Here is a 24234-nt window from a genome sequence, read left to right as displayed (position 1 = left end):
AAAAAACGCGAGAAAGAAAATTTTCGAAAAATTTGCCTTTTTTTACAAAAATATTCATCAAAATTTCAATTTTTGAGATAGAGCAAAAAACCTTCCTGCGTTTTACTCTCGAAATAGTATACTTTTAAGAAAAAAAATAGTATTATAACGTGCTTTGAAAAAAGTATATTTATTTTACAGTTTGAAGTTGTCAATTTTCATGAAACTCGTAAAATTAGATAGGTCAGCTTTGAACGTGTAAAATAAAGTCAAAAACTGTTTTTATGAAAAAAAACTGTATATTATAGAGTCAGTATTACTGTATAGAGTCAGCAGTCGTTCGAGATTGCAGATAATATGACATCTGTATAAACGTTATAACCTATTATTTTGTGGCAAAAAAAATGACAGTACGTGCACTAATACTTACGTTGTCAATCACACTTTAACGAAAAAAAAAAATTTTTTTTAGCACAGGTTTTTTTTTATTTTGCCACACTGTGGTCACACGGGGTCTGCTGGACCCAAAAAAAAAACCGTCCGTACAAATTGATGTCTACAGACGCACTAGCGCCCTGCTGACTTTCGAAAAGTCTTGAAACTTATTGTAGTACCTTCAAACAACAACAGATGGTGCCACAAGTTCCATGCTAAACCGTCTCTTCGAAGATACGTAGACGCAAAGTTAGCCTGGGGTCCACTAGACCCCATGTGACCACAACGGGTTAACAATAAGGTCTACGTTCGCATCGCCAATACGTTAGACCACGAGGTAGAAATCGAAGTTCCTACAGTGACACTCACTGAAATAATTCAGAAAACAGTCAGCGATGACAGGCCGCCAAATTCTAAAGTCGAGTCACATGATAAATCAGAGTTACTTACCAATTCGCTTTTCCAAGGGCATGAGCAGTGCCTCCCCTATGACGCGTCAAGGTGCGTCGTCGACCAAGGTCGACATTCCTGCATTAAATCCGCTGAATCTACTCAGTCGAATACGACTCACTCCCATGAGGGATCTATAAATACTCCGGTGGATCCGAAGTGGAATCCTCCCCGCGCGCTTCACACACAGCCTCCCTCGGCGGAAAGGCTTCTCGAAAATTTTATACATAAGCGAACGGATAAATGCGAACTCACTCCTGTGCAACTTTTCGATATTAATAAAAACTCTGATAGATTATCTCATGTATTAAGACTTCTGCGACTCGATCACCTTAAATCTGACGAAAGGGACAGCATTATTAGAATAATCAGCGAGTATAGCGATCGATTCCATTTGCCACACGAATATCTAGGAGACACGAATCTGACCACGCACAAAATAATTACCAAAGATGACATACCCGTATCTACTAAACAGTATCGGTTTCCCCCGATGCATCGAGAGGAGATAAGACGCCAAATCGACGATTTGATCGAGAAGAGAATAGTGAGGCCTTCTACTTCACCGTATAGCTCGCCGTTATGGATAGTACCGAAGAAACCTGATTCAATGGGTAGGAAAAGATGGCGTATGGTCAACGATTACCGCGATTTAAACAAAAAACGGAAGGCGATGCTCATCCAATGCCTAACATAATTGACATAATTGATCAATGCGGTGGCGCGGTGTATTTTACGGTGATAGATCTTGCCAGCGGTTTTCAACAAATTCCCATGGATCCGGCCGACGCCCACAAAACCGCCTTCTCAACGCCAGACGGACATTTCGAGCATTCTCGTATGGCTTTTGGACTCAAGAATGGGCCTGCCACTTTTCAACGCATAATGAATAACGCTCTGCGGGGATTAGAAGGAGTATTCGGGTTTATCGACGACGTAATAGTGGTCGGTAAAACATTACGCGAACATAATGAAAGATTGGAAAAAGTCTTGGGTCGATTTAGAGCTGCAAATTTGAGCATACAGCCCGATAAGTGCGAATTTCTGCGTCATGAAGTAAATTATCTTGGACATGTGGTGGGCAAAGATGGAGTAAGGCCCGACCCACAAAAGATAGCAGCCGTTACAAACTTTCCCAAACCGCGAAACTTGAAAAATGTTCGCCAGTTTCTCGGTTTAGCGGGATATTATCGCCGCTTCATACCCGAATTTTCGAAAATTGCTAGTCCGTTATCTAACCTTCTCAAAAAGGATTCTACCTTCGTGTGAAACGAAGTAACACAACAAGCATTCGAGACTCTCCGAGATTTGCTGTGCAAGGAACCAATTTTACAATACCCGGATTTTGAGCGTGAATTTTTGCTCACCACCGACGCCTCTAACCACGCCGTAGGCGGAGTATTAAGTCAGGGTATAATAGGCTAAGACCTTCCTGTTGCTTGCGCTTCACGAGTATTAAATGCGGCCGAAAAGAACTTTTCGACCATTGAGAAAGAACTACTCGCAATTACATACTGCATTCATCATTTTAGGCCTTATTTATACGGGCACAAGTTTACGCTCATTACCGATCATCAACCGTTGGTGTGGCTGCACTGAGTCAAAGACCCTACATCTCGCCTTATGCGATGGCGTTTAAAACTCGAAGAATACGACTATAAAATCGTGTATAAAGCAGGTATCAATAATCAAAACGCGGATGCATTATCCCGAAACCCTCCTGCAGATATTTCCTTCGCATCCCTTCTTCCCATTTTCAAAAAACAACGCATCGAATCAGGAAAAGCTTATGCCTCCTTGGGGAACGAAAGTGACACTGACTCTGATGATGATCGACCGCGAAAGCAATATGCTATTTCGAATGATTCTGAAGAGACAGTATCCACCCCATCGACTCCGACGCAACTATCCCTACCAACACCCCTGATTCCATCCAATACAGTCGAACCTGCATCTACGAGTAGATATAACCTGCGACCGAAGAGCACGATCGCTATTGCCGAACCACCTGATGGACCACGAGAAGATGATGAGGAAGAAGAGGAAGAGGAGCCTCAAGGAGATCACGACGAGAATACTGCTACGGATGAAGAACGCGTTTCCAATTGGAACGAAGATTCATTGGAAGAATCACAAGTTGTAATTGCACATGGAATACGGTGTCATATGAGAGAAAGCGACATGTTGTTACTCGACCGGGACGATAACATTGTTATTATGGTTTCCGTAAATAAACGTCCGTTTGATGATGGTGCTTTTGAGTTAGAAAATGCTGGAAAAATGCCGCCGCTTAACGATCTCATGCTCGGAAGAGCCAGAGTCTATCCGTCAACATTCCCTGAACGACATATTATTGTATTACCAACGAAGGAAAGACCTAGCGTACGTCTAGATAAGAATATATTAAATGAATGCTTTGCCTCTCTATTGGGTGTAATTGCGGAATTGGACCTACCTACCGTAAGTTTACGGAAAACCGAACTTTTAGATTCGCTCCCATGGGGTTCCGTTCGCCTTTCTTTGCAGCTTGCCATGGCAGAACGACCCATTAATATTGTTGCGCTCGACCGCGCGTTCGCCACACAATCACTCACTTTCACACTCGCGGCGCGTGTCACGACGCTCTCGCACAAATAAGATGACTCGTTTAGAAAATCAGTAGCTCTTTATTAAGACTCCCGGTATAATAAAGGAGCTCGGGACGACACGTCCGAACGAGACGCGTCCCAGAGTAAATCTGAACATCTGGTATAACAGGAAAATCAATAGATAATAGAGCATCACGCAATCAATATTAGTAAACAAGCATCCATCACTAAGGACGGTTCGCGACGCGACATCAAATGACGGGCGACTCGCATATACGCGCGACACGAGGATAGCACGGGCGTAACACTACCCCCCCTCTTCCAAGATTGTCGCCCCAGACAATCCGGGAGGGTAGTCAACGGTAGCTTCTTTTGTGCGCCCCAGGGCGCCGAAACAGTCCTTGCCCTTTTCGAGCTGCTGCTCCAAGTTACCGGGCTCTGCTTCTCCTGGCCCCCGGTAGCCGCACGCCAGTCTCCTCCCGAACCTCTTTTGGGGCGAGCTGGCCAGGCTCCCCCTCCACGGTCCGAAGTCGACTTCTGCTCCGCTCCCCCGGCGTATCCCTCGCTGTCGGCTTCCTACGACGCCGACCCAAATCTTCAGACAAGGGGGGGAGAAACTCGCGTGGACCCAACGTCTTTACAGACACCCCGAGTCTCTGCCTCAGCATTTGCTCAACGTCCCATGGGAAAACCACGCTCAAAAACCGTGGGCGAGGCAGTCTTCTTAAAAAAAACTTCCTTCGAGGAGTCTTCGGCCGATGTTCTGCCAAGGTCCCCTCTTCGAGCACCACTGACTCCCTCTAGGAAAAGAACATTAAACGCAGTAACGGAAAACCAAACATTAAAACATTAAAGAAAAACCAGAACCCATTTCCTCAGAATATTTATTAATCATTCATTTCGAAAACACGATTGTCAATAAATATAACCCACCCTCCGGGCTCCGACCTACTCTAACTGCTTAACCCAATTTTCTGTAACGGGGTCGTTCTGTCGTACGTGTCGGGTTTTAGTTTATACCCCAGGTCGGCACTCGCGACCGCGACACTATCACTCGCGTGTATTCGCGTTCCCACGCCGCTCGAGTTCAAGTCTCTATCCCCCGCATGCGCGACTCGCGCTACCACGGCGCTCGGGATCGCGCCCCTTTCGCTCGCGTACGCGTCTCGCGTCCCCGCGCCGCTCGGGATCGCGTCCCCCTCACTCGCGTGCGCGTCTCGCGCTTCCGCGCCGTTCGAGATCGCGACACTTCCGCGTATGACCCGCGCCCCCGCGCCGCTCGCGACTCGCGTCCCCGAGTCCCCAGTTACTCTATTATAAGAGTGACTTAGCTGAGTGTTGTTGGAGATAATCCCGCGGAGACGGCAGAGCTCCTCCTCCTGGCGGCGGAACGTCTCCGCATAGTCGCGTTTTCTACGTGCGTGTTCCTCGCGCATCAAACGAATCTCTCCTATGACGGCCTGGAGAGTCACAATTTCCGCTGACGTCTCCGTAGCGCCCGACTGCGGAGTCGCTTCCCTCAGCCGCTTCCTGGTGCTGGACATGGCCGTCGTATTCTCGCTCGTCCGATCCTCGCTCGTCCGATCCTCGCTCGTCCGATCGATCCGTTCGATCCCGGACGAGCCCCCAAAATGTTGCGCTCGACCGCGCGTTCGCCACACAATCACTCACTTTCACACTCGCGGCGCGTGTCACGACACTCTCGCACAAATAAGATGACTCGTTTAGAAAATCAGTAGCTCTTTATTACGACTCCCGGTATAATAGAGGAGCTCGGGACGACACGTCCGAACGAGACGCGTCCCAGAGTAAATCTGAACATCTGGTATAACAGGAAAATCAATAGATAATAGAGCATCACGCAATCAATATTAGTAAACAAGCATCCGTCACTAAGGACGGTTCGCGACGCGACATCAAATGACGGGCGACTCGCATATACGCGCGACACGAGGATAGCACGGGCGTAACAATATCACCATATGCCATGGACGGACATTTATTCCTCCTGCAAACTATCGAATACCGATCATCCAGGAACATCACGAATCTGCGAGTGGCGGACACAAAGGAGTCACAAAAACATACCGTCGGATTAAACAACGTTTCATCTGGAAAAACATGAAAACTGATATCCAAAACTTTATTAGAAAATGTCACGTATGTCGAACCCAGAAACTCACGAGGAGAAAAACCCGACAGCCAATGATAATTACTGATACGCCCGGACGTGCGTTCGACAAAGTCGCTCTCGATCTTCTTGGACCATTTCGAAGATCTGCTCAAGGCAATGCGTATGTGCTGACAATGCAGGATCTTCTCACGAAATACTCGGTATACGCCCCGTTGCAGGATGTCAGAGCCGAAACAGTAGCAAACGCCTTCATACACTTTTTTATATGTCGATTTGGATGTCCTAGGGCTATATTAACTGACCAAGGTACCGTCTTTACTGGATTAATCATGAAAAATATCGCAATCAAATTTCGCATTAGGCATTTTCGCACCACAGCATATCATCCGCAAACCAATGGATCACTGGAAAGATCACATCTCGTACTCGTTGAATATTTGAAATGTTTCCTTAGTAAAGAAGAGCAATGGGACGATCTCATAGACCGCGCAAGTTTCTCATATAACACATCTGTTCACGAAGGAACTGGCTACACTCCTCATGAGTTAGTATTTGGTCAAGTCGCTCGGATTCCGTCCAAATTCAATCGAGAAGATGACTCTCCACATATTACTCCCACCTTACAAATCTGTTTAAAGAAATTCAAGATCTACAGGAGTCAGCCAGGAGTAATCTAATTAGGGCAAAGCAGCGATCCAAGGAGTACTACGACCTCCGCGCTCACCCAGAAACATTTCATGAAAACGATCTCGTAATGTTGATTAACAATAGAAAATTAGATAAACTTAGCCCGCAATATAACGGACCTTATCGCGTTTTAGAAGTGCTTGATCATGGAAACGTCAAAATTAAGATAGGAAATTCCTCGAAAATAATCCATTGTAATCAACTCAAAAGAGCCTACCATAGCGAGCCAGGATGAACTTTTTGTTGCAGATGATTTACGGTATCTACTTAATTACTCTACTGGTGCGTATCGGGAACGCATTAATGGGCTATGACTGTGATACACCCAGCGCTAATAGCACCACCGTCTCTCTTGTTGATACGGACGAATGCCAATTACCTGACGAGAGTCCTACCTCTCACAGTGTGCAAATAGAATTGGCACAGAAGTCCAGACTCGCTACGGTGGACGTGTTGAGCTGCCGAATCGAAATAGAAATAGTGATAAGTTACGACCAGGAAGAGGGCTTCAATGCTGGAATTTCCTCCGAGAATCGGCGACATTTCGCACCTACCAATTTACCTATGTGCATACAGATGCACTCTCGGGGGAGGTTTCACATGAGAAACACTACTTTCGATAATATACTCCTAGATGTCACGAATACTTATTTAATTCCAGAGTTTGGAAATAATAAATTAATTAAAACCGCTGTTCCGCTACAGGTTAATCTGCGCGGTAACGCCACTATTAAAACGTATGTTCACATAGTAATTAAGCGACATATGGTTAAATTAAATTTAGAAAATAATAAGTTAAGGTTACCCGTGGAAACTGAATGTACCTACACCGATCTCGACTGTGAAGACGAAGACGGTTATCAAAATTTCTGGTCTCCGTCATTTCACGACGGGTGCACTGCCTTGCCGCAGACTGTTATATATAGAGGTAACGCCCAAAGAATACAATTAGCCAACAATCAAATTGCTTATTCAGTGACATATAATAAGTCCAAGATATTACTCTTCGTCCGCACACGCCACGACGCGTGTAATATTACTGTATTTCAAACCGAACACCCTCGGATTGTCATAAAGGAGATCGATGCAGGACATTTAAAAGGTTCACAAAACCAGAATAAGTTGCGTTCTTTTATTGTACCTACACTTCCTCGTTACATTGTTGTTGTCAATGATTCTAGTATCAATGTTGTAAATCAATATGTTAAAATTGCTCGCGATAGATGCCTCAAGGAAGAATTAAAATTGCGTACCAGCATGTTATTGGCCTACCAGGACCCACACATGTTCGCATATTCTATTATGGACAGCCCGGGTTACTCGGCTTATGTACGAGGAGAAGCTGCTCTGGTGTTCAGATGCACCCCTGTACCCGTGCAACAGCGTCCCACTGGAGACTGCTTCAAGGAACTTCCGATCTTAGTAAATGGGAAGCCTGCCTACTTATTACCCAGAACTCGCATCATTACTACAAAGGGGACTGAAATTGGTTGCGACCCACTCCAGACTGCAATGTATCAGATCAAGAGCCAATGGTACACCCTTACACCGAAGCCAGAAAACGTAACAACGCCGCCTGAGGTGGTCAGCCCATGGACGCTTCCCTGGGGCCGCCCTAGACCTACCGGGCCACCGCAAATAACCACCGCTGGACACACAACTAAAGAGGAAGCCAGGATCGAACCGGGAGACCGTTCACAGCAAACCTCTACACAGCCAGAAGTTAAAATTACTGTCCGCTTATCGATAATCGGACTGTTACTAATGGGTTTAATCTTAACCCTTAGGCTACGTACGAAGGAGAGAACAGGAGTGAGGGTGATTCCTGGCCAATCTTGGTACACAACATTTAGAAACGAGGCAACCGTAACACGTGCTATACAAGTACCTACCAGCGATCGAGTCGAGTCATTTTACCGAAGGCCTGTAGCCAGCGGGCAAGATACACCTACCAACATCCCCGTCGAATTGGCCAACGTTACTAAGACACTTCAACACCTAGAGCAACGTATCAATAAGTGTCTCTCCCTTACGCAAGACCCTGGCTCGATCAACTCGCAGTCACAGCGTTAAAAACCGCTGTTCCTCCACTTAACGAGGGGGGTGTAACGAACCGCGAAAAATCTCAAGGCCGCATGTAAACGACACGACATACATATTGCTTGCAACACTGATACTGCTGTAAAATTACGCTTAGAGTAGGTTGCACGTATAGATACTGTATTTTGCGTAGAAATAAGAATTAGTAGATGCACGAATAATAATATTAATATTGTCACCGTTCAATGTTACACATGAATAAATGTATATATAATTTACGACTCATGACAGTATTGATATTATTATAATTCGTAGGTTTAAGTAAATCGCCTGTTAATAATAGTGTTAAGTATTATCAGTATTGTTCTTAAAATTTATTACAGATTATTTAAAGCAACAGTGTAAAATATAACCGCAACAATATAAAGGAACGTGGAAATAATATTCGCATAATTAGATAAATTCGTCATCGATCAATCGATTCGTAGTCTGGACCGACGCGCGACGCTCTCGATCAATAACACGGTGTACAGAGAGTTTCACGTGATAAATTCACGTACTCGCGTGATTACAATATTCCCTTTACCCCGGACGCCACCGACCGGGTAGTATAAATACGGGCCCTGCGAGACGGGCCAGGCAGATTCCCTTAGATTCTCTCAGTCTCATTTTCGATTTCGAGAGCACCGCGAGTCGAGAAGGGACTTAGTCGCGAGAGCGTTGTCGTCCGAAGGGACTTAGCCGCGAGAGCCTTGCGAGCTCGAGGGACATAGCCGCGAGAGTGTACAGATCGTGGTGCCTTCTCACGCGTCGTGCTGCCGGATACTCTGTAATAAACGAAACGCCATCAGCATTAATAAATACTCATTCTACCAGACATAAAGATTTATCCTTCTTTTATCTTACACTGATTTCTACCGGATACCCGTTGATGCGCGCCTCCCTCAGGGCGTTCTCAACCGATCCTTCCGTCAATGCGCGCCTCTCTCAGGGCGTTCGTGACAGCTCCTTAAACGGATGCGCGCCTCTCTCAGGGCGTTCTCTAAATTCCTCTGTTCCTTCTTTGTTCCCATAACATATAATAATCTAAAAATCAGCGAAAATATATATATATATTAATTACGACTGCCTGCACGTTACCGTAAGGGTCCTTACACACACGCGTACTCGCAAGAACACACGCACACCCACACGCTTGCATGCGATTGATGGAGGAAGGAAGTTGAACCAGTCACTATATACTTATATAACGTACTCGGAGGTCAGCAAGTTACCAAGGTAGGTACATTTTTTCATCAATGGTGCGATCCAGACGATCGGGACGTGCTCATCAACTGAAAAGGCTACACCGAGCCTATTATTCCGGCGGCGATTTCGATCCGCGCGTGCTAAACACCGTTCCGCCACCGACAGTAAAAACTGATCCTCGCGTAGAATCACCGGTCGTTGCAAATCGGGAGCAATCGAGTGCCATGGTCCAAGACCCACAGTTACCTAAGATAACGAAAATCGAGACGTTAACGCAAAAAATCCGCCTGATACTTAGAGAAGTCAGTACTAACCCAGTCAAAAATTAAAGAAGAAATGTATATATATATATATATATAGTAGACTTACCGTCTCTCCTCGTTCATGTGAGGCACTCACACAATATCGCGAAGGTTTCAATTCACTCTTTCTCACTGATTAACCCACCCCGACGTCCGAACGATCGTCCGGACGTAACACTTTTCTAATTTGTCATTGCCTGCAGTTTGTGATAAATAAAAATTAATTAGATATATTAATTAGATATATTATAAATATATTTTTTAAACATTTAAACTTTGTTTTTTATACTTGTAATTGTACAAACAATTTACATCTATAGCGTTTTTTAATATGAACTTAATAAAGGACCAGTCATCTCTATTTTATAACATATCTATTTTATAACATATCTGTAATTTTCTTTCTTATATAAATAACAATAAATAAAACTGTTTTTATTCCTCAGATTCGCAAGTTCCAAGTTTTGCAACTGTATTTCAACGGTGCCTTTGTTGAATGAAATCAACGCTACTAAGTTCGAAATTGCTATTTTTGATCAGCTACTGGCTGGGTTTCCTACCTACTGATGTTCAATATTCTACGCTGGACAAGATTGTATAGACTGTAGATTGATAATACGTGACAGGTAAGCTTTATTGAACACACCGCGGCCATATTGAATTCTCACTACTGAGGCGAGGAAAACACCCAATTTTATTGTGCGTGCCATTTTCAAATAAAAAGACATTTCAATAAAACATCACTACAGATCGATTCAGAACACTTCCGAAATTGACCGAAAACTACCCTTTTTTCTCGACAATAAACAAACAGCCATAAAACGAAGCCTAAACATACGGGAAAAACAGCCGTTTAACGACTATCGAAAGGAGGTGAAAACGTTCCTTCCGCATGCAAATCTTACTTTTCGGTCAATTTTACGATTTTCACGAATACGTTAAACGATAGAGCACAAGCACAGAGCGAATAATAAAGAAATAGCACGCACAACAAAATAGGTTGTCAACATGTGACAAAGGACAAAATTCTCCATTGGAGAGAGTTCTTATTTCTGCCGCGACGGTCTGTCGCCACCGTCAACGCGGAGTTCTCAGCTGACCATCCAGGAGCCTTAAGTGTTTTTTTTTTATGAAAAGGAATACATATTACTTGGGTTCAGTTATAGGTAATACAATATAAATATTTTTGTGATGTAATAATTTTGTTAAGAATATTTAAAGCTACTAGTACTTGAATTGGTATAAATTATTTGATATTTTTTAATATTTAGTATTTTGAATTAGAACTACTCAAAGTTAAGTTTATTATAAATATTTGTACTATTATAATTTTATTATATGTAATGGTTTTTAAAATTGTCTTATTTTCTTTTAACTGTAACTTAACTTTTTATTGCGTTTATTTTTTATGTAATTTAACATAACTTACTTATTTTTATAGCCATTAAGTTTAACTTAAGAAAAAACTGACCCCAACCCTTGTTTTTTTTTTACATAAATTGATTTATTTCACAATGCAGTGCGTAAAAGTGTCGAAAGTATTTTGTAGATAATATTTTTCACTGGTCGCACTGGTGCGCACTGAGTGCGCACTAGACGAGTCCAGCGTGTTTCACTGGGTATTTCAGTGCGCACGGAAACGGTGCGCGCTGTTTCACTGGGAAACTTGGTGCCAAGTTTTTGCACTTGAGTGCGGAAATTTGGCACGAGCTCCAAGAGACGGTGTCGTTCTAGTGCAATATGGCAGCGCGGGATGCTGATAATATTTTCAATGCTCGGTTTGCATTTGAACTTCTTGATGTGTTATCTTCATCATCTAGTAGCAGTGATGAAGATGAATATTTACTTACAATCAAACGTAAAGTTCCTAAAATTGAAAATTTTATTGACGTAGTGCATGAATTTACAAATAAGGAGGTTTTGTACATAAACATATTGTATATGTATATACATAGACAAACTTGTTATTATTATTAATACATTTTTTATTTACTATTATTATAAATATTATATATTATTGGTATTAAATTATTAATAATATTTACTACTCAAAACAGATTCTACATATATATGTTCATTATAGTATGTGTATATATATATAAATATTTATATATTATTGTTACAGTTTAAAAGTCATTTTCGTGTTGCTAGAAGCACAGCCTACAAAATTATCAATATTTATGCTGATTCTCAATTCTATCCGTCTGATCGAACCCACGGAGGTAGTGAGCCTACTTCCGCTGAATTGAACATATTGTCATTTTTATGGTATATTTAATATATATGTACATACACTGATATACAATTGTCACTCATTAAACATTATTTGTGTGAATAGTAATTTATATCATTCCACGTAGGTTTGCTGGGAATAAAGTTTGTTTAAGAGATGTCTCCCAGAGATTTGGAGTATGTCCTGCAACAACGTTGAGACACAATGAGCGAGTGATGAACTTTTTAATTGACTTGGCTCCAAATATAATAAAATTTGGTGAAAAGGAGCACACTGCCAACGAATTCTTTGAAGTATGTGATCTGATATTATATATTATATAAATTTATTTATATATATATATATATATTGTGACGTTGCGGCTCGCCGCATCGTCGCGGCGCCCCGCCGCCGTCACAAGACGCGGAATTTCGCGCCCAGGGACGGACCGGGGAGGCAACGGCGAGATCTCCAGGGGTCGTAATTAATTGCGTTTCCACATTCTGATAACGTTCTTTTTTTTGCAATGTAATACTCGCGGCACCTCACCTATACCCCGGCAAACCTTCGAGGGAGTACGTGGCGAGGAAAATCAAGGACGATCGATGACCCGGGAGGGGTGGCAAACGCGGAAGCAGCAGAGATCGCGGGCTGGCGAGAGCAGCGCGGCAGGCGGGCGGCACGTACGGCAGCGACGGACGAGGCCGCCGATAGCGGGGCCCCAAGAGCATGGGTGAACACCCGGCTTCAGCAAAGGATCTCTACAAAACATCGACCTACGGGGTGACTGATTACCTCCCCAGGGTCAAACCGGAGACACACCGGCGAGAACCGAATTCCGTCCGCTGCTAAGGACAGAATTGAGAAGTCGCACGCCGCCGAGGGACCGTTGCACGCCCCCGAAGGATCTCGTATCGACAGCACTGCGCCGGGACACCGCGGGCTTGCAAGCTCGCGCCCGATTGGCTCGCGCGCCCCTCAGGAAGGGGTACCGTATCGATTCCGCAATCGAGCGGGTCTAGCGTTTTCACTCTCTGGTCGTCCGTCGGCGAGAATCGTTTTGTAAGATACGCGATAGCCACCCCGAGTCGGGTATTTCGATATTCGTCTAGAGGATCGAGGATCGTGGTGGAAGGCGACGGCGAGGAGCCCAGGAGGAGGCGTATTCCCGGTGAGGTTGCCCGTAAATCGCGATATGTAAAGCCACGACACCGCCCTCCGGTACACGCTCTCGCTCGGGATAACGTCTGTTAAGATTGAGTGTAATTTCGCGATCGATAACGAGAGCGAAGGGCCTCGGGATGGTATCGTGGCCGCGGAACCGTGGTACAAGCGTTGTGGCGAATCCCTGGAGATCGCGATCGGCGTTAATGAGTTCGGTATCGCGAGTATATTGCGTTGTCCTCGCGACCTTGGTATACGGCCGCATACGGGCCGGTAGTTCGTCAATTGCGTTCCGTTTCTTCGCGTCGGGAAATTCTGGTGTTCGAGCGTCGGTGTTAGCGTATCGATCGGTGTTCGGATCTCGTTATTACGGGCTGAGAATTGTGCTCTCGCGTTGAGAAACTTTGCGTCCGGTATTGCTTGCGCTGCGTCCTATACTCGCGTTAATAAAGTACCGGCGTTCACACGCTTCGTGCGTTTAGATGTTAATTGCGTAGTTCTTCCTGGCGTTCCGTGGATATTAGAAGAGCACTTCGAGTCAAAGGTGGTGTGGCCTTCTCCACACCTGGCGCCCAACATTATTAGCGATATCGCGACTGGCTTGGTTAAATGACTCGGCGCCTTCCCGTTGCGCCCGAGCCGAATATCTCGCGTTAAGTTAAGATATTATTGCGACAGAGTTTTCGTACGGTCCCGGACGTGGTTTCCACGCAATCCAAGCGTGACGTACCATTATTTCGCGACATTTTTGTGTTGAACCTCACTCTCGTGAGTGATATTAAGCGTCTTATTATTATTCATATTATTCATATCATATTATTAATTGTTTGAGAATAGAACCTTCAGCGGGTTTATTAGAGACCCAATTAATACTCCGTGGGTGTCTCGCGTCCGCAGTAAGATTAATTCTGTTAAATGAATCTCGACACCCCGCCACCGGCTATTCTTGATTTATTTATCGAAATTATCTTGTGTTTGATCGAAGCCGGATGGATAAACGTTGTTATTTTCTCGACAACCAGTACTCAATAAATGTTATATTCTTTGTTATCTGACTGAGTATGCAATTAACGTGTCACCCCGCCGAGTGCCGTGCCGCCCTTCATTAACCCCGCCCGTGATTAGGTCAAGCTAGCCGACTCCACGCACCTCCACACTTCGTTTCGCGTCTCGTTTAGGTTTTCGCGATTTCGTGGACGCGAAGGTACGCGTCTAACATTCGGAACATTTCGTGGAGTATCGGAGGTGCGAGGAAATCACTGGAGAGGCCATCCATCCCGCTCTCCTAAGTCTTTTTGATCCGGCTCACGTCCCGGAGCGGTCCGGGAGTGCAAAAAGTCGTGACAATATATATATTACACTTATATATTATAGATTATATATATATTTTATATTTATTTCTTGTGTGCTTTTACTGTCTATATATTTTCGGTGTCGTTTTGTTGATACATCATAAAGATAAATATAACATTTTAGTTCTATAAAGATATATAATTTTTAGATTGCAGGTTTTCCTCAGGTGCTCGGCTGCATTGATGGTACATCCATTAAAGTACGCACTCCACAACATAAAATTAAATCGACTTACGTAAACAGGCACGATATTCCATCAATAACATTGCAAGGCATATGCGATGCCCACAAAAGATTTGTTGATGTCTTTACCGGTATACTAGCAAAAATTCACGATTCGCGTGTTTTGAAATTGTCAGATATTTATGAAGATACCAGGAATATGCGAACAAGGAAAATTTCATATATTAGGAGATTCTGCATATTCCATAAGGGAATGGTTAATGATTTCCCTTTAGGGATTACGGAAATCTATCTGATAAGCAACGAAAATTTAACAAACGATTTTGTGCAACTCGATTGTTAATTGAAAATGCGTTCGGTCTCTTGAAAAGTCGTTTTCGACAACTGTTCGAAGTAGATTTACGTACTGTAGATAAAATATCAAAATTTATTATATCGTGTTGTGTCTTGCATAATTTATGCATAGATAACAATGATTACTTTGATGTCGATATCGCTATAGAAAACAATGAAGATTATAATAATGAAGATAGAGGTGAACAAAAAGCCTTATTGCGTAAATTAGGGGAAATAAAAAGAAACGAATTAATGAACGTACTTTTTCGGTAAATTAAAAACCAATATGTATAAAATTACAAATTAGCAAACGTTTATTCTGTGGCAAATATAAGTACAACCTACAACACTTTCATACAAACCTTTTCAATAAAAAACGTTGAAAACAAAACATGTTCTTTTATCTTCTACAACGTATCTTCTACAACGTATGTACGTATCGATTATTTTTGAACATATATATTATATCTCATAAATAAAAAAAATTATTTTCATAAACCTTCTAACATGTAATCTTTTACTATATACTTTTTCCTATACTTATATAAACTTATAATTGGATTCATTTAAACTTAAATTTATATTATTACTCGTAATATAGTAAGTTTGCTTTATACTAGTTTGTACTTAAGAGTCTGAGGAATACTATACCAATTATCAATCTTTGGTAAATAAAAATATGCATACAATTGCACTAATATTAAAAACAAAGATATATAATTATTAAAGGTAGAAAATTATAAGCTATTAAAAATTATATATCACATTCAAGAAAATTATATCACAACGTTAACCCGTAGGAACTTTAACATTAATATATTGTTAATTGTTTCAATTTAACATTTGTTTGGTTTTTTTTTTAAATGAAACAAATGTTCATAAGTTGAGAACAACTCTAAATTAGAAGGAAGAATTTGGATTCTCTCCAAAGAAAGTTTTTTTAATACAAAAATGTCGGAAAAAATTTGCAATGGCAGTGTTCCCACACATTCTATCGATAGCTCACTAAAAAGAAAGAAGTTGAATTCTATGTGTTTATGCATCATTTTAGTTCTCGTCTTGTTGTTTAGCAAACAACTCCCGTATTAAATTTAATTTTTCTTGATGACGTCTCTCTTTTGCCGCTTCCTTTTTTTCAAAATACTCCATTCTTTTATCAATACATGATTTCTTTCTTTTCGGTGAACTATCAATATTAGAATGTGTGGGGACATCATCATCATTGCGGACTTCTTCCGACATTTTTGTATTTAATTTAGGGTATTTAACGCTCCTCGCACTTCGCAATACCTCGGGCTCAATGCTATCATCCGAATTAGCAATTTTACTTAATTCTTTTTCATATGGTACATCCTCTTTAGAGCTGCCTGATCTAGAGTTGTTCTCAACTGCTTTTTTCTTCCTTTTGAGGATAGTTTCGTATCGATTTTCCACTTGAAGAGGAGTTTTTGATACGTCGAGCATCGTCATCATATCTATCGCAATTTGCGCCCACATCGATTTTTTTGTTTTAAATTTTTTCATGGGACCAATATTTGACATATACGTTTCGTATTTGTCTAAAAGAAATGCTGTTGTTGAATCGTTCCAGTAATCTGAAAATCATCATATTATTTAAATACATAATTCACATCATTGCACCAGTAAAGAACCTATTATTAGTAGATATTACAATAAAAACCTTGTAAAATCAAAGATTTATACAATTTTTTGTTATATCTTTTATATTATATTTATATATTGTTTATTATACATATATATATTATATTTATTTTATTTGTTACTAATATTAATTATATTATATTTATTATATATTTACCAGTACTCTCTCTTTTCTTTCTTATTGTGCTCCTGCGATGGCTGCGATTCATTTTGATTGTACTCACACATGGGTTTTGTTTCATTTTCTTTGTTGTCCGATAACTGACCACTATAAATGTTTGTGTGGAATATCAACTGTTCTCTGTAATACAAAATATATTTACATATTCTTACACTGCTATATATCTTTTTTAATTTTTTTCTGTTGTGTATATTTAAACTCTGCAGCACACTTTGATTCTTTAAAGAAATAATAAAAAACAAGATTGCATTAAATTAATATTTATATGTAAAAGAAGAGTATTCAAGAGAAGTGTATGTAAGAGAAAAAAATTGAAGAGTTCCTGCGATTATCCTAAAGTAAACTTATTTATTTTGTAAAAGTAAAGTTGTAAATAAAATAATAATTATTTTATAAAATAAATTTTTTGCTTAAATTCTTAATATGTGCTTTTCCTAAAGATTCGATAGTCTGTAATTAATGCATCTTTATTCTAAATTTTACTTACTCGTTTCCAATTACTCGAAATATTTCCTGAATTTTGTTTTTTCCATTTAGGATAAAAAATCCATTTTTTATGAGTAGTTTTATATATTGAACGCTGTAGGTATCGTCATCTAAAATTTATTGGTACAACAATCAGTTAATATTCTTTTATATATAATTTTTATCAATATCAACAAGTTGTGTTTTACCAGCTTTACAAAGATTTTATACTATGTATTCTATTTATTTATTCCATTTAATAACCTCAAAATTCAAAAGCATGCAAATTCCATAATATTCTACTTACTCATCAATTTATTGTATAATTCTTCTTCGCTTGATAGAAGTTCTAATTTAAGTACATCATTATTTACTTTGAAACACATGCTAAGATTTTTTGATTATTCCATAGTGCTAAATAATATTGCACTTTAACGTCTAATAACTGTTTAGCTGGGAATGCAAGAAACTCGCACTCTTGACAACCTCGTGCAGTGCTGCTTCCACCAAACCAGTTTTTGGTGCGCACGCAGTGCGGCCCAGTGCGTAACATGGACAAGTGCTAAGCAACTTTAGATAGATATTTAAAAAATTATAATTACTATTGCCCTTTATTGTATTTATTTTTAAAAATTTTGTATCTCAAATTCATAAATATTACATGTTCAGATTAATGTGTTAACATTATTTTGAAATATTATAATGATAACGTATGTTACACTTGTGTTTTAGTTTTACCACGTACTACAAACACACCACAAAGCACTACTGCGAATGCTGATGAATGGCAGGATTGGCAGGATAATGAAAATATTCCCCCAAACACATTGGCAAGGACAAGGATCACAAATCATGAAGGAGATAACGAAAATGTCCCCCCAAACAGATTGGCAAGGGCAAGGTTCACAAATTATGAAGGAGGTTAGTATGCAAGTAGTTGATAATGTACAGTTATCTGTTATACATATATTAAGGCTGTTACTTTTGAACTTGGAATCTTTTAAGTTGTCAAAAGTAACAGCCTTAATATATGTATAATAGATAACTGTTATATACATACATATATATATATATATATATATATATATATATATAATATAAAAATTTTTATTTTATTTTTTTTTTAAATCGACAATCGTTTTCCTTGTGAGTTGATTCGCTGATTGTAAATTGTGATCGTGAAGTAAATTAGTCTCGCAATATTTATTTTCCAATATGTCTTTTTTATCCATACAAATTATAAAAAATTATTCTATCTTTCCTTATTAATAGAATGAAGAAAAACGTATTGGTCGTTAATTTGCTGCTTTTTCAGTATTATTTGCAAGATGTAATCTCTAATTATTTCATTACTGCATATTTTTTTCTTCAAAATGTATGTAAAGCAAAATGAAACCTATATATAATTAACCCTTCGCAGAACAAGTGGAGCTTTCAAGACCCACTCGATATTTTTATTTAGAATTTTACGGAGATTTTACGGACTCATAAAAAAAAACCCAAACAAAAATCAGGCATATATAACGGTATAAATAGATTCTTAAAGTTTTTGAAAGTGTACTTGAATTTTTTCAGATTTTGTATGGCACCATTACAGCTTGAAAATCTTAACCGGCCTAAAAGACCCACTTGTTCGACGAAAGCAGCAGAATTACACATGTTCTGCGAAGGGTTAACGATAAATAAATGTGAATCGCCATTTTCTTACAAGAACTCGCATAAGTTGACACAACTAGTTAGCAACAACTATAGTAAATACAAAAATAACCCTGATTTTTATAGGCAATGGGATGACTTGGCTAACACCATTGGACAAAAATTTATAACGAAAATATAAAGTATTTTTAAGCAATGAATAAAAGATTGAAAGATCATTGCAGCCTTTTCTTGATTTTGCTAGAATCATTTGGATAAATGGATAAAGGTATAGCTTTGTCGGCAACCTTGTCGTTGTCGCTATCGCTATCGCTATCGCCTATTGTACAAGGGGCTTAAGAATCGACTTAAAATTTCCCTAGCGGCAAAATTAGAATTATGTCATGACATAATAAAAATCGCTAAATTAAAATTATGTCTAGACATAATAAAAATTGGACGAAAATTATGTCTAGACATAAGAAAAATTGGATGAATTAAAATTATGTCTGACGTAAAAATAATTATCAAAAATATCGATACCTGAAGATATCAGTACATATACAGTTGCGAACAACATTCAGTAAGACACGCAAATAAAAATAAATAAAAAATTTTACAGTTAACGACTTATTAACATTAATCATGCTTTATTGCGATTATGTTTTATGTTGAAATTGAAAAATATATACAAGGTGTACAACTAAAAGGGTTACAGATTATTATTTAAAAAAAACTAAGCAAATTATTAAATTGTTGTTTTCTTTAGAAATAATAGTCCGTAACACTTTTAGCTTCATACCTTGTATTATATACTGTTTATAAGATTATAAGATATATTGTTTATAAGATTAAGATGCGTAACACTACAAAAAGGCGTGATATCCGTACAAAATTACTTTAAAAAAAAAAGGTAAAAAAGAGCGCCAAGTACACGCATAGTAGTGTATATGTATTATGTTGTTACCCTGTTATGTTGTTACCTCGAAAAAACAAAGTGGTAGTATTATACCTCCAAATAGAGCTTTATCCTGTACATACTGTTTATAAAATGCGTAATATACTACAAAAAGGCGTGATATCCGCACAAAATTACATTTTTTTAAAAAAGGTAAAAAAAGGCGCCAAGTACACGTATAGTAGTGTATATGTTGTTACCTAAAAAAAAAAGAAAGTGGTAGTATTATACCTCGAAAAAACCTAAGTAACAAGTGGTAGATTTTTATATCTCAAAAAATCTCGAAGAAATCTAAGCAGTAGTATCTTTATTTCCAAAAAATTATAACCCAAGTGATACACGTCACAAAATTAGGTAACCTTATCAAAAAGAAGAGTCGCGCTTCAAGTGATCTATTACAATTACAAAAAAGAAATGATATCTTTTTAAATTAGAGCGCCAATTACAGAGAGAACATGTATATTGCCTCAAAAAATAATTGTTGCACTACTTTGAAAAATCTTTACATTGTGTCAATTAGAAAAGAATGTATGATAACAATTTTATAAGATTAAAAAATTTTATTTAAATTTAACAAGGGAATACAAGATATTTAAATACAAAGTTTACATGTGTATTTTTTAATGGTCACAAAGAATTACAGAGGTAACAGTACAAAATACAAATATTTTATTAAAATATTTAATCCAACAAGGGAATACAATTTGTATTTAAATATAAAGTTTATATATGTATTTTTCAATAGAATAAAAGGTTTAATCACAAAGAATTACAAAGGTAACAGTACAAAATAAAAATATTTTATTAAAATACATAAATTTTTCTTGTAAAAAAACTTGGCGCTGTTAGACCTCGAAATTTTATATAAATAAGGACAGCAATAAATAAAAATAATTCAGAGAAGAATGCGATAGGAGTAATATTAAATGATTATCAGCGTGGATGTGGGAGTGAATGATATGGGTTTGCGTGACGACGCGGACGGCGGATAATGTGGCTTATAATTAAGTATAAAATAAATTTATTTATTTATTTAAAATTTCGAGGTCTAACAACGCCAAGTTTTTTTACAAGAAAAATTTATGTATTTTAATAAAATATTTTTATTTTGTACTGTTACTTTTGTAATTCTTTGTGATTAAATCTTTTATTCTATTAAAAAATACATATATAAACTTTATATTTAAATACAAATTGTATTCCCTCGTTGGATTAAATATTTTAATAAAATATTTGTATTTTGTACTGTTACCTCTGTAATTCTTTGTGACCATTAATAAATACACATGTAAACTTTGTATTTAAATATCTTGTATTCCCTTGTTAAATTTAAATAAAATTTTTTAATTTTATAAAATTGTTATCATACATTCTTTTCTAATTGACACAATGTAAAGATTTTTCAAAGTAGTGCAACAATTATTTTTTGAGGCAATATACATGTTCTCTTTGTAATTGGCGCTCTAATTTAAAGAGATATCATTTGTTTTTTGTAATTGTAATAGATCACTTGAAGCGCGACTCTTCTTTTTGATAAGGTAACATAATTTTGTGACGTGTATCACTTGGGTTATGATTTTTCGGAAATAAAGATACTGCTGTTTAGATTTTTTCGAGATTTTTCGAGATAAATATTTACGCAAGAGACAAGAGTAAGCGCGTAAATATTTACGCGAGATACAATTTCCCTTCTTGCTCGTAATTAAAGAAAATATTAGGATATAAAAATATCTACTATATCGGATATATGTATATGAATAAAAATGCGAGCAAGAATTCGTAAAAATATTAAGCCAAATATTAGATAATTCATTAACTACATAAAATATTACCGCAATAACATAACGCAAAGTGGGACTTAAACGAAATGAGAAATCTATCCATTATTAAAATCAATTTACCATGTAATAATTAATCTGAGATACACCTTAAATAAATAAGTTGATTAATATTATGATATCAAAATGAAAAAATTAAATAAAAATATGATATTTTTTCAAACTGAATCGTAACGCTAGAAATTTTTTACATTCATAAATGGGCACGATTTTCGACGAATAACTTTGAATGATTAGAAGTCAGTCGATCGTCAAATACGTCTCTCGCTTCTCTCAAAAGATAAATTGTATTTATTCTAAATTTCATGTAAAATTGCTCGAAAAAAATGCAGTGAGATATAAAGTAAGGTGGTTATCGACAACGTCGTCCATAAAGCTTTTCCGTATATATTTGAGGAAAATAAGATTCCGCCGTATATATATATATATATATATATATATATATATATATATATACTGTGACGTTGCGGCCTGCCGCTTCGTGGCAGCGCCCCGCCGCCGTCACAAGGCGCGGAAATTTGCGCCCAGGCACGAGCCAGAGAGGCGACGACGAGATCTCCAGAGGCCAAAAATCGATATCGTTTCCGCGTTTTGATTATTCTTTTATTTTCATGTGTAATTGTAATGCGTACGGCGCCTCACCCACACCACGGCGAATCTTCGAGGGAGTACCGAGACCGAGAGGGTTCCGGGAGGACCAAGAACCGAGGAGGGGTGGCAAAAGCGGAAGCTACATGGATCCCGGGCGGCGAGAGCAACGCGGCAGGCGTGCGGCGAATGAGACAGCGATGGACAAGGCCGCCGATAGCGGGGCCCCAGGCGCCTGGGGAAAAACCCGGCCTCAGCAATCTGCCTTCACGGAGTACCGGCCCGCGGGGTGACTGATCACCGCCCCGAGGTCAAACCGGAGGCACACCGGCTAGAACCAAGTCCAGTCCGCTGTCCAGGGACCAATCGAAGGAGTCGCTACGCCGCCGAGGGACCGTTGCGCGCCCCCGAAGGATCCACCTTACGACGATCCTGCGTTAGAATATCGCGCGAGCATGCAAGCTCGCTCTCGATTGGTTGGCACGCCCCTACGGAAGGGGATGCCGCATCGATTCCGTTATCGAGCGAATCTAGCGAGACACTCTCTGGTCGTCCGTCGGCGAGTGCGAACGTTTTCTTTAAAAGCTACGCGATAGCCGCCCCGAGTCGGGAAAATCTGTTGCGCTGCGGCGATCCTCCGTACGAGGTGACGGCAAGGAGCCCTACGAGGAGACATCACACCGGTGAGGTTGCCCGCAGTAATTAATCGCGAAATGTAACGCCACGACGCCGCCCTCCGGTGCGCGTTCTCGTCCGGGATAACGTTGTAATATCGCGACGCGTGCGGTCCCTTGAGACCGCGTACCGAATGACGATCGACAGCGAGAGCGAAGGGCCTCGGGATGGTATCGTGGCCGCGGAATTGAAGTAAAGACGCGATTGCGAGCCTCTGGAGATCGCGATAGATTCGTGGCGAAATCTGTTACTGCGCGTCCGTTTCGCACAATGTCCGCGCTCGTGATTGTGCCTCGCGCCTTCCGTATTCCCGGCGTATCAAATTACCAAGCATCGCTCTTGCGGAGTTTCGCATGCGTCGGCACACCATTCGCGTTAATCGGCCGTGTGATCGCGTGTTATTATTGCTTGCGGTAATCCCGCACCTGTTCTTCGCGTTTATTCCGGTATTTCGCGCTACGCCGATTGCCTCGGCGTCTCATTTTCGCGTTCGGAAATTACTGAGGACAGTATGGCCTTTGCCCAAATGACTGGCGCTACCTTGGGTCATTCCTCGCGTTAGATTAAATCCGTATGTTCGCGTTTGTTATAGTATTTCGCGTCTCCTTGCGATCGCGCCGAAATTGATCTCGCGTTATTGTGTTGCGTTCGATTCTCATTGCGTGGGGACGTGGCTTACGCCACGATTCATAATTGCGTTAGGCTCAAGATAATTGGCGACAGAATTATCGCGCGATTCCCGGCGTTGCGTTCACGCGCTTCGAGCGGGAGGTATCGCCCTTTCGCGACCTTTCCTGCGAGATCTTACTTTCTATTTCCGTGATTATTCTGCGTTTACGGTTGATGTTCCATATTACTTGTAAGTTTTGTCATACTGTATCTCTCAGCGCCTTCTGCGCGTTTATTATACGATAACGCCGTACTTCGTTTATTCTGGTGTCCGCGCTATTACTAATCCCTTTGTTTCATTTCTGGCGCTCGCGCGACTGATGATATGATTTGTCTGACCGACCGAATAAATGTTATTTTGATTTGTTAGTTGCTTGAGTCGTGGCCTTATTTATGGTGTGTCACCCCGCCGAAGATCGCGCCGCCCTTCATCACCCCCGCCCCCGCCCTTA

The 24234-nt window shown here is 39.9% G+C and overlaps 1 pseudogene across 1 annotated transcript; it reads right to left on the bottom strand.

Moving 5' to 3' along the window:
• Nucleotides 1–15421: 15421 nt before the first annotated feature.
• On the bottom strand, nucleotides 15422–17829 carry LOC143897743 (uncharacterized; annotated as a pseudogene). The gene is made up of 4 exons (XR_013256990.1): nucleotides 17727–17829; nucleotides 17442–17550; nucleotides 16937–17074; nucleotides 15422–16711 (listed from the first exon to the last, which is right to left on the bottom strand). The product of XR_013256990.1 is annotated as an uncharacterized LOC143897743 (transcript).
• Nucleotides 17830–24234: the final 6405 nt, after the last annotated feature.

This window comes from Temnothorax americanus, unplaced genomic scaffold, assembly GCF_048541705.1.
Source record: "Temnothorax americanus isolate GAGA-0224 unplaced genomic scaffold, ASM4854170v1 Scaffold21, whole genome shotgun sequence".
Classification (NCBI taxonomy): Eukaryota; Metazoa; Arthropoda; class Insecta; order Hymenoptera; family Formicidae; genus Temnothorax; species Temnothorax americanus.
The sequence above is the reverse complement of the archived record's forward strand: the minus strand, read 5'-3'. Positions and strand labels throughout refer to the sequence as shown.